Genomic DNA, 9,351 nt, shown 5'->3' on the forward strand with positions numbered 1-9,351 from the left:
CAACATTTGCCCTCTCCTGGAAACACCAAGCTAACACCCGCGGTCTCTTTAGGATTGTGCCACCATGCTGCACTCTTGGGCCATTTCACTTTCCAGTAGAGTTGAACTATATGTAGCAGCATTCATGGAAAGATGTAAGAATTCTGTTAATTATTTGGGTTTGGCGGGTGCCCACCTCAAGGAATAATCCTAACCTGGGTGAACCCTTAATGCCACTAAAATAACCTGAGCTCATCTCCTTTGTAGCTATTGCCCAAAGAAGACAGGCTTTGCGTAGTACAATGTGCAAGTTATGCATTACCAAAACAGCAAAATGCACACAATAAAAATCCCGAACAGTTTGAAAAATAGAATAAGAGTTAACAAAGAAAATTCCCCCAAAATACAACAAAATCCAGTAAGGGTAACCGAAGATATGAGTTTTTAAAGTATCAAGTAGAAATAGCGGGCTAAGCACCAATGATTTTCTATGGTTGCAGTAGATCGAGACTTGGGTGCAACTGCATGGCAGACAACAAATGGAGTGCGAATCTGGTACACCAACCTGGCTCATCCTTGTCAAAGATTTTACTTTCTGACTTGTGGCCTAAATTATAAGTTGGGCGGTCAGGGTTACTCCATTACAGACATGACGGATGTCCCGTCCGCCAAATTACAATTACATTTTATCCTATGGAACTTGTAATACGGTGGACGGAATATTCGTCACGTTTGTGAAGGAATATCCCATTCACCAAGATCCAAATTAGAAGTGCATGTAGAAGGCATGAGTTATAGTTAATGTAGTGTGGCGACCGAGATCAGTACACTGTGTATGTAGGTGCAGGAGGTATATTCATTTGAAGGTGTTTCTTTTAAGTGATAAAATTAAGGTATACGTTTTGAATTTCTAATCTTTGTGAAGTTTAAGTTTGGTTTGTGTTGAAAGAATAAAGTTAAACTGATTTATAGGTGGTGCGTACATGATAAATATAAGCTATAACAAGAACTTTAGAATTTAGAATGGATGTGTAGTTTGTTTGGCTTCTATTGAAAGAATGAAGTTTTCCACAATATAACTAAAGTTTAACCTTTAGTTTTAAGAGTCCCCAAACAGGGGCATTTAAAAGCTTTGTGGAAAAAAAGCCAAAGCAACATAAAGTTGTCAGTAGTATTGGATTCTCAGTACATTCAGATAAAAAAAAACATCATGCAGGTGTCTTTAAAAATAAGCTGCTGAATAAGTGGAGAAAATGCAGTGAAGGCCTGTGTTTTTCAATAAGAGTAACAAAAAGGAGAATCTCTAGTGCTGACCTGTATATTTTTCTGGATTTTACTTTGTTTTGTTTGCATTGAGAAAAGTTTACCGTTCTGATCAAACCAGGGCAAAATGTCCCCATCTTTCAACCACCACAATGTGGGCCTTTGTCTGTGCAAATGTAGTGAATTCACGTATTCTGCAGTGTGGACTTCTTTTACAATTGTCACACTGTCCCACGCCTATTAATGCTACAAGGGAGCTTTCTTCAGTATTTTTATATTTCAATAATGTTTATAGTAGTTAGAAACACCTGCTAGGGCAGCCATTGCAACAGAAATACATTATCAGGGCCATCACCATAACCGAAAAGACTACCCAAATAAAAAAAAAAAAACCTTTATAGTTTTTGATTATAAGCATTTCTCCCGGCTTTTTTGTTTTTACCTAAAACGCAGTAGCTCAGAATGCAACATGGAGAGGAAGGAAAATTACCGAGACTGAAAGACAAAGGGCAACAGCATTAAAACCAACCAGATGCTTCCATTCTATCGCCTCTCACCACCACACTTCAGAGATCGCTTTACCCCTAACTTACTTGGGGGAGTATCCTCCCCTATTTCATAGTGAGGCAGGCTTCCATGACGTTAAACAGCCGATTAGCCTTTATAGTATACCCTCTACGATCTGCAGACGTGCTCTAGAAGCACTGCTCTGTGAAGAAATGATCCGCTTACCATTGTGATAAGCCTGCATCTCGTTCAGGAGAATCCAACACATCACCATACTCCTCACAGCTGTGACCCCGATATCTATAGGCCCTGCATACTTCTCCGGTTGTATCGCCTTAAAGAAGCCCTCGCATTTCTACATTTTTATGTTTCAGTTTTGGCATGCCACTCATCGTTTTTTAGGTTTCGCCTGGCGTTCGCTGCGCAGTAGCGTTCGCGCTGGCGAAATCTTTTGAGAAGCAGTCTGGGGCTTTGTCCCGCCTCTCTGTCCCATTGGCTAGCTCCATAAATGGAGGCTAGCCATTGGAACAGAGATGTGTCAGTCATTGTGGGAGAAGATTCGTGGGCGTTCCGGCGATTTTTTTCGCTCTCCGCCCCTTTGTGAACGTCATTGCGGCGGTGGGCGGTGTTTTTTTTGGTTTTTTTTAAGGTTTGTTTTAGTCATTTGTCTGAAGATGGCGGCCGGGCAGTAGCTTACTTTAGAAGCTCCGCAGTGCCGTCTTGAACCAGCGTGTGCCAGTTCCCGCCCCCCCTCCCGCTGTCCGTGTGCCCCTTCCCGCCCCCCCCTCCCGCTGTCCGTGTGCCCGTTCCAGCCCCCCTCCCGCTGTCCGTGTGCCCGTTCCCGCTCCCGCTGTCCGTGTGCCCAATCCCCCCCCCCGTCAAGGCACCTCGGCTTGTTGTCTACTCCGGTCGTCCTCCCTGCGGGGATAACTATTTGCATAATAATTGATTCAGGGAATCTAGCGCTGCAGCGTCTGTGACCCGGTGCTAATAATCAGGAGCCGAGCTGTAGCGCGCAGGGTGGGGCTGGTAATCATTCGCATTGGAGGGGGGCTCGCGCGTGACTTGTGACAGAGGCATACCTGAGAGACACCCCATCATGTACTTCTTTTGAGGCCCCCAGTCTGCATCCTCAGGTGAGTCTAGTGTCCTTGCAGTCAGTCACTCTGCAATCAATTCTCAGCATGGCACTGGGCAGGGTCACGAGCGCCGGGAAAGGGGCAGTCACAGTATTTCACTGGCGCTTCTAGGGTTTGCAAGCGCCTCACTCACATAATTTGGCACTTGACCCCCTCCCGGCTGCTTGTTCCGGTAATGCTCAGGCGCAGCACTGATGTCTCTGCTCCAGCACTGCCTGGCTCTCCATTTTCCCAGCACTGATTCGTGGCCTTGAGAATTCCTGTCTTTAATCATATGAGGGCCATCGGCAGCCCCCGACCTGCCTCCCCTAACAGCCTGGTATCGTTGCTCTCCCCAGCTGCCTGCACTCATCGCTATTATTTACTCATCTCGCTTTGCAGGATCACTTAATTGCGCACAGCGCTGCTATTTATGTAATAATCTCGCACTGTAGAAGCGCTTTATTTGTGTACACCGCTGCTAGTAATTTTAAATATCCCGCTTTGCAGGACCGCTTTTATTGCATACATCGCCGCATTTTATGTAATCATCTCGCACTGCACGACCGATTTAATTGCTAAGATCGCTGTTATTCATTTAGTCTACTCACATTGCAGGATCGTTTTCTTTGTACTTGTTTAATCAGTGTGCATTACAGCGCTGAACCACCTCGCCTGCTAAGTAGCTGCTGATATTATTGTGCCATCGCTTTGTGTTGCCTTGACTGACTTTTATTTCAGTGCTTTCTACACACTTTGCTTTACTTTGGTTGCTTGCTCCGTCCCACGCTGCCGGCCATTTTGCTGTTGATATTGTTGTTGTCTCGCCCTGCCCGAGTCTCCGCCCCGCTCCCGCCTTCCCAGCTGCCCCTCCCCTTCCACTATCCACATATGACAGATGCATTTACGCGCAGCGTCCACGCGCTGCGGTCGCGCCGAAGGTGCGCCAAAGGTAAGCCCGTCCGCGCCCGGACCACGCCCAGCGCTAGACCCCCTGGCCCCCATCCCACCCACCCCACCCGCATTACATACGATGCCTCCACCCTCTCAGCCCTAAACCCCGGCCGACTCCCCAACTGCGCCCAAGCCGCTCCTGGACACACCCATGGACCCTTCACATGCATCTCCTGCAAGTATGACGGCACCAAGACCAGCTCCTCTTCCACGAACACCAAACAGAGATCTGACCCCAACCACCTAAAATGCATCCTGCTCAACACTCGCTCGGTCCACAGACACGCCATCGACCTTTGGAATCTACTAGACACCATCTCTCCGGACGTCGCCTTCCTAACAGAAACATGGATGAACGCCTCTTCAGCCCCAGACATCACCATTGCCATCCCGGACGGCTACAAGATCATCCGTAAAGACCGCACCAAACAAACAGGAGGAGGCATCGCCATCGTCCATAAGAATTCCATCCGCATCTCAACCAGCTCAGATGTCAACCTCGCTAGCGCCGAACACCTTCACTTCCAGATCCACACCGACCCCAAGACCACACTCAGAGGCACCCTCCTCTACAGGCCTCCAGGACCCCGCGCACAATTCAGTGAAGACATTACTGACTTTATCACCCCACACGCCCTCCCCTCCGAGGACTACATTCTATTGGGAGACCTCAATTTTCACCTGGAAAAGAGCAACGACAGCAACGCCACCACCCTTCTGGACAATCTCGCCAACCTCTGACTCAAACAACTTGTTAATACCCCCACTCACTACGCAGGCCACACACTTGACCCCATCTTCACCTCCAGCAAACATATCTCCTTCAGTCACACCACAGCTCTCCACTGGACGGACCACAGCTGCGTTCACTTTTCCTACAAAAAGACCACATCCCACAACCATCCTCAACCTACTCTGCGAAGAAACTGGAACAAAATCACCATTGACCAGATCTCCTCATCGCTTCTTCAAAACCCCCCGCCCCACTCTTCAAACCCCAATCAAGCAACCACTAACCTCACTCAATGGCTAACCAACAGCGCTGACATCCTAGCACCTTTGGAAAAAACGTCAAATCAAACTAGGCAGCAAAAACGCTCCCTGGTTCAACGATGATCTTAAGAAATCCAAGAAACTCTGTAGATCCCTTGAGAAGGCCTGGAAAAAAGACCCAAACACCAGCCCCAGGGACGCCTTCAAAAACGCCACCCGCATACACCACCAACTGATCCGGACTGCCAAGAAAGCCGCATTCAAAGACCGATTAGACAACAACGCCCACAACAGCAAGGAACTATTCAACATTATCAAAGAATTTACCAACCCCTCAGCCAACCCCAACGACATCACTCCCTCTCAAACCCTTTGCGACTCTCTAGCTTCGTTCTTCCACAACAAAATCGCAGACATCCACAACAGCTTCAACAACCAACCCGGAGATCAACCCACCCAACCTTCTGCCGTACCTTCAACCCCCTTGAACATCCTTAATGACTGGAACCCAATCTCCACTGAGGACACCATCCGCCTGATGAACTCCATCCACTCAGGATCCCCCACAGACCCATGCCCTCACCACATCTTCAACAAAGCAGACTCCGTCATTGCACCACACCTCCGAGACGTCATCAATTGCTCGTTCAACTCCGCCACCTTCCCGGAAAGCTGGAAACACGCCAAACTCAGCGCCCTTCTGAAAAAACCCACAGCTGACCCCACTGAACTCAAAAACTACCGCCCCATCTCGCTCCTTCCTTTCCCGGCCAAAGTCATAGAGAAAGCTGTCAACAACCAGCTCGCCGCCTTTCTCGAAACCAACAAATCCCTCGACTCCTCACAGTCCGGATTCCGAGCAAAACACAGCACTGAGACCGCACTCATCGCAGCTACCGACGACATTCGAACTCTACTGGACAATGGAAACACAGTCGCTCTCATCCTCCTTGACCTCTCCGCTGCCTTCGACACAGTCTGCCATAGCACCCTGTTACAACGCCTCAGTAACATCGGAATCCAAGGAAAAGCACTGGAAGGGATCACCTCGTTCCTTACCGGAAGAACTCAGAGAGTCCGCCTTCCACCATTCAAATCAGAGGCCACTGAAGTCATATGCGGCGTGCCACAAGGATCCTCACTCAGCCCCACCCTCTTCAACGTATACATGAGCCCCCTCGCGACCATCGCACGCCAACACAACCTCAACATCATCTCCTATGCTGATGACACTCAACTGATCCTCTTGCTCACCAAAGACCCGAACACAGCCAAAACCAACCTACATGAAGGAATGAAAGAAGTAGCCTAGTGGATGAAGCACAGCCGTCTGAAACTGAACTCGGACAAAACAGAAGTCCTTATCTTAGGTACCTCCCCCTCCGCCTGGGATGACTCTTGGTGGCCAGAGGCCCTTAGAAAAGCACCCATCCCGACGGACCCCGCACGGAACCTAGGCGTCATCCTGGACTCCTCACTCTCGATGAACAGACAAGTCAACGCCGTTTCATCATCCTGCTTCAACATTCTTCGCATGCTCAAAAAAACATTTCGCTGGATTCCCACCGAAACTAGAAAAACGGTCACCCACGCTCTGGTCACGAGTCGCCTGGACTACGGAAACACCCTTTACGCCGGTACCACCGCAAAACTTCAGACAAAACTCCAACGCATCCAGAATGCATCAGCCAGACTCATACTAGACATCCCGCGTAATGACCGCATTTCTAGTCACCTGAAAAACCTCCACTGGCTCCCCGTTAATAAGAGGATTACATTCCGCCTCCTAACCCACGCTCACAAAGCACTTTACGAACTTGGACCCGAATGCCTCAACACACGACTTTCCTTCTACACCCCCTCCCGCCAACTACGCTCCTCCAACCAAGCCCTTGCTGCTGTACCTCGCATCAACAAAACCACCATGGGAGGAAGATCCTTCTCCTACCTGGCAGCTAAAACCTGGAACTCACTTCCCACTCACCTTCGCCTCACTCAGAACCACCTAGCATTCAGAAAACAACTTAAAACTTGGATTTTCGTCCAGTAATTCCCCACCCTTCTTCAAGCGCCTTGAGACCCTCTGGGTATGTAGCGCGCTATATAAATTATCTGACTTGACTTGGCCCCGGCGCCCGCCCTCGGTGGCCTCCGATGACCAGAGCTCTGCCGAGAACAGGGAAGCAGGACGCGGTGCGCTGCTTAAGCCAGCACCTTAAGGCAGATTCCCCAGAGCGCTGTAGTGAAGCATCATTCCTTCCAATTCTAGTCCGTGTAGAAGCGGTATGATTACAGAAGCCTCTAAGAATCCACGACGTCACCCATGACTCGGTCCTTCTGTTCTTTGATTTCCATTGCAAATCTTTGTTTTCGACTCTGTCAGTTCATCTGGATCGACTAAACTGACCCAGGACTACAACTCCCAGAGTGCATTAGATTGGAAAAAGAAAACTCTGGAGGGGAACTCCACAAACCTTGGTGCGGGTTTGGGGGGCCGGCGGCGGGCCACTGCATTGGTTGCTGACCTTTGCTCTACCACTGTTCATTTCTTTGAGAATCCGGCCCGGGCCTGTGTAGCAGTCCTGCAGTGTTTACTCTGCTAGATTTGTGATCACAACATTAGTTGAGTAAAGTGTAGGCAGCTTGCGAATTACGTTGTCAGCATGTTGATCTGCCGGCAGCACAGTGCTGTTTGTGTACCTCTTGGCGCCTGATCTGCCGGCAGCACAGTACTGTTTGTGTACCTCTTAGCTGTTGATGTGCTGTTTGTGTACCTCTCGGCTGTTGATCTGCTGACAGCACAGTGCTGTTTGTGTACCTCTTGGCACCTGATCTGCCGGCAGCACAGTGTTGTTTGTGTACCTCTTGGCGCCTGTTCTGCCGGCAGCACAGAGCACTTCATGAAGCCCCCCTCCCGCTGTCCGTGTGCCCGTTCCCCTCCCGCTGTCGGTGTGCCCGTTCCCCCCCACCCCCCGCTGCCCGTGTGCCCGCTCCCCTCCCGCTGTCCGTGTGCCCGTTCCCGCCCCCCCTCCCGCTGTCAGTGTCTCCTGGATGTGCAGTGGATTGCATGCACACACATGCCCTTGACGAGCCTGAGCGAGCATGCACCAGCTTCTTTTCCTCCCTCGCATCCCGTCCCCTTACACCCACGTGACCCCCCCTCCCCTTGCAGGTTTCCATTTAACATGGAACCGTTGATTAGTAAGAGTGTGACGCTTTACTAGTCTCACTACCTGACACATCCCGGACCCTTGAAACACTACCTTGCAGGGCCTGATTGGATATCTTCCCCGTCCTGCAGACATCGGCATCCCTGCTGCCGATTAGAACCTTCTCCAAAGTAGGCTTACGATGCCCCAGCCAGTACTTTCCCGTGTGCTTCTGCCATACGCGCTGGTAGTTACCCCGGGCCGTTTGTCATCCCTACTCCCAGATTGCAGTCCCACTTCGCATCAGCTGCCTCCTTTGATGTGGACTGGATCGAATCATTCGCCGCCCAGCCACTTCGGATTTACTCCCTACAGGTAACCTCTTGGCTGAGATTTAACTACCTTTTCACGCAGATATCCCCTGTCCTACCCCTATTACTTTCACTGCAGGTCCAGACTCCTGGTTTCCTGCTCCCTCACGGACTTCTCTGCCCCAGTGTCAGCAGGTACCCAATTGCTGTCCCAGGACACCCTGGTCTAATTTGTTTTTCCTTCTTGGCTCTATCTCTATTCATTATCCCTCCCCGACTCCTCCTGATTCTATAGAGCACTTTTCAAGAATTTTATGAACCATCGTCCATTTGCGAGAGATTAAGCTATTGGCATTGTAAATGACAATATCATTAATTTATCTGTTTTCAAAACCAACACATAAATAAAAATGTTGTAATTTACAATGCCAATAGCTCTAACTTTGGCAAAGGTTAGACCGTTGCATTGTAAATGCTTGTTTCTATAACCTACAGATGGCTGCAGTAGGCGAGACACTTGTTCGAACTGGACCACACAGTTGTTGAGAGCCTCCATTCTCTAATCAAACGCCCTTATCGCCATCTCACCTCGTCTCACCCTTGGCAGTGCCAACTCGGAGCACATGGATGGATCACAGCAGCATCTGTTCTTTCTGCATCATGCTGGCCTTCTCAGTGGGTGTCTTTTCTACTGCCCACCACAGCACACAGCATGGGGCAGTGGATCAGTCACTGACTCCCTCTGTGTGAGTTATGGCTTTCTGACCAAGCACTACGTTGTCACCCACACAAAAATAGTCCCCCCCTAGTGCCATAGACTGTGCTAAAAAAAAGACGATTATGGTTACCCTTGCAAGCATACAAGGGTCCCGAAAACTGCCCATCAGAATTCACCCCCCACCCCCTCTAGAGACGTCCTTGGCACAAACTGGATGCCCCCAACCTAGAGTCCAACCTTCTTTCCTCCCGCCCGATATGGTCTAACAACCTGGAGGAAGCTGACAAAGCCTTTAGGGGATGGATTAATAGCTCCCTAGACCTCCAGATCCCCAATAAAATGTCCCGGCCGAAGCGGGT

This window comes from Lissotriton vulgaris, chromosome 2_1, assembly GCF_964263255.1.
Source record: "Lissotriton vulgaris chromosome 2_1, aLisVul1.2, whole genome shotgun sequence".
Lineage (NCBI taxonomy): Eukaryota > Metazoa > Chordata > Amphibia > Caudata > Salamandridae > Lissotriton > Lissotriton vulgaris.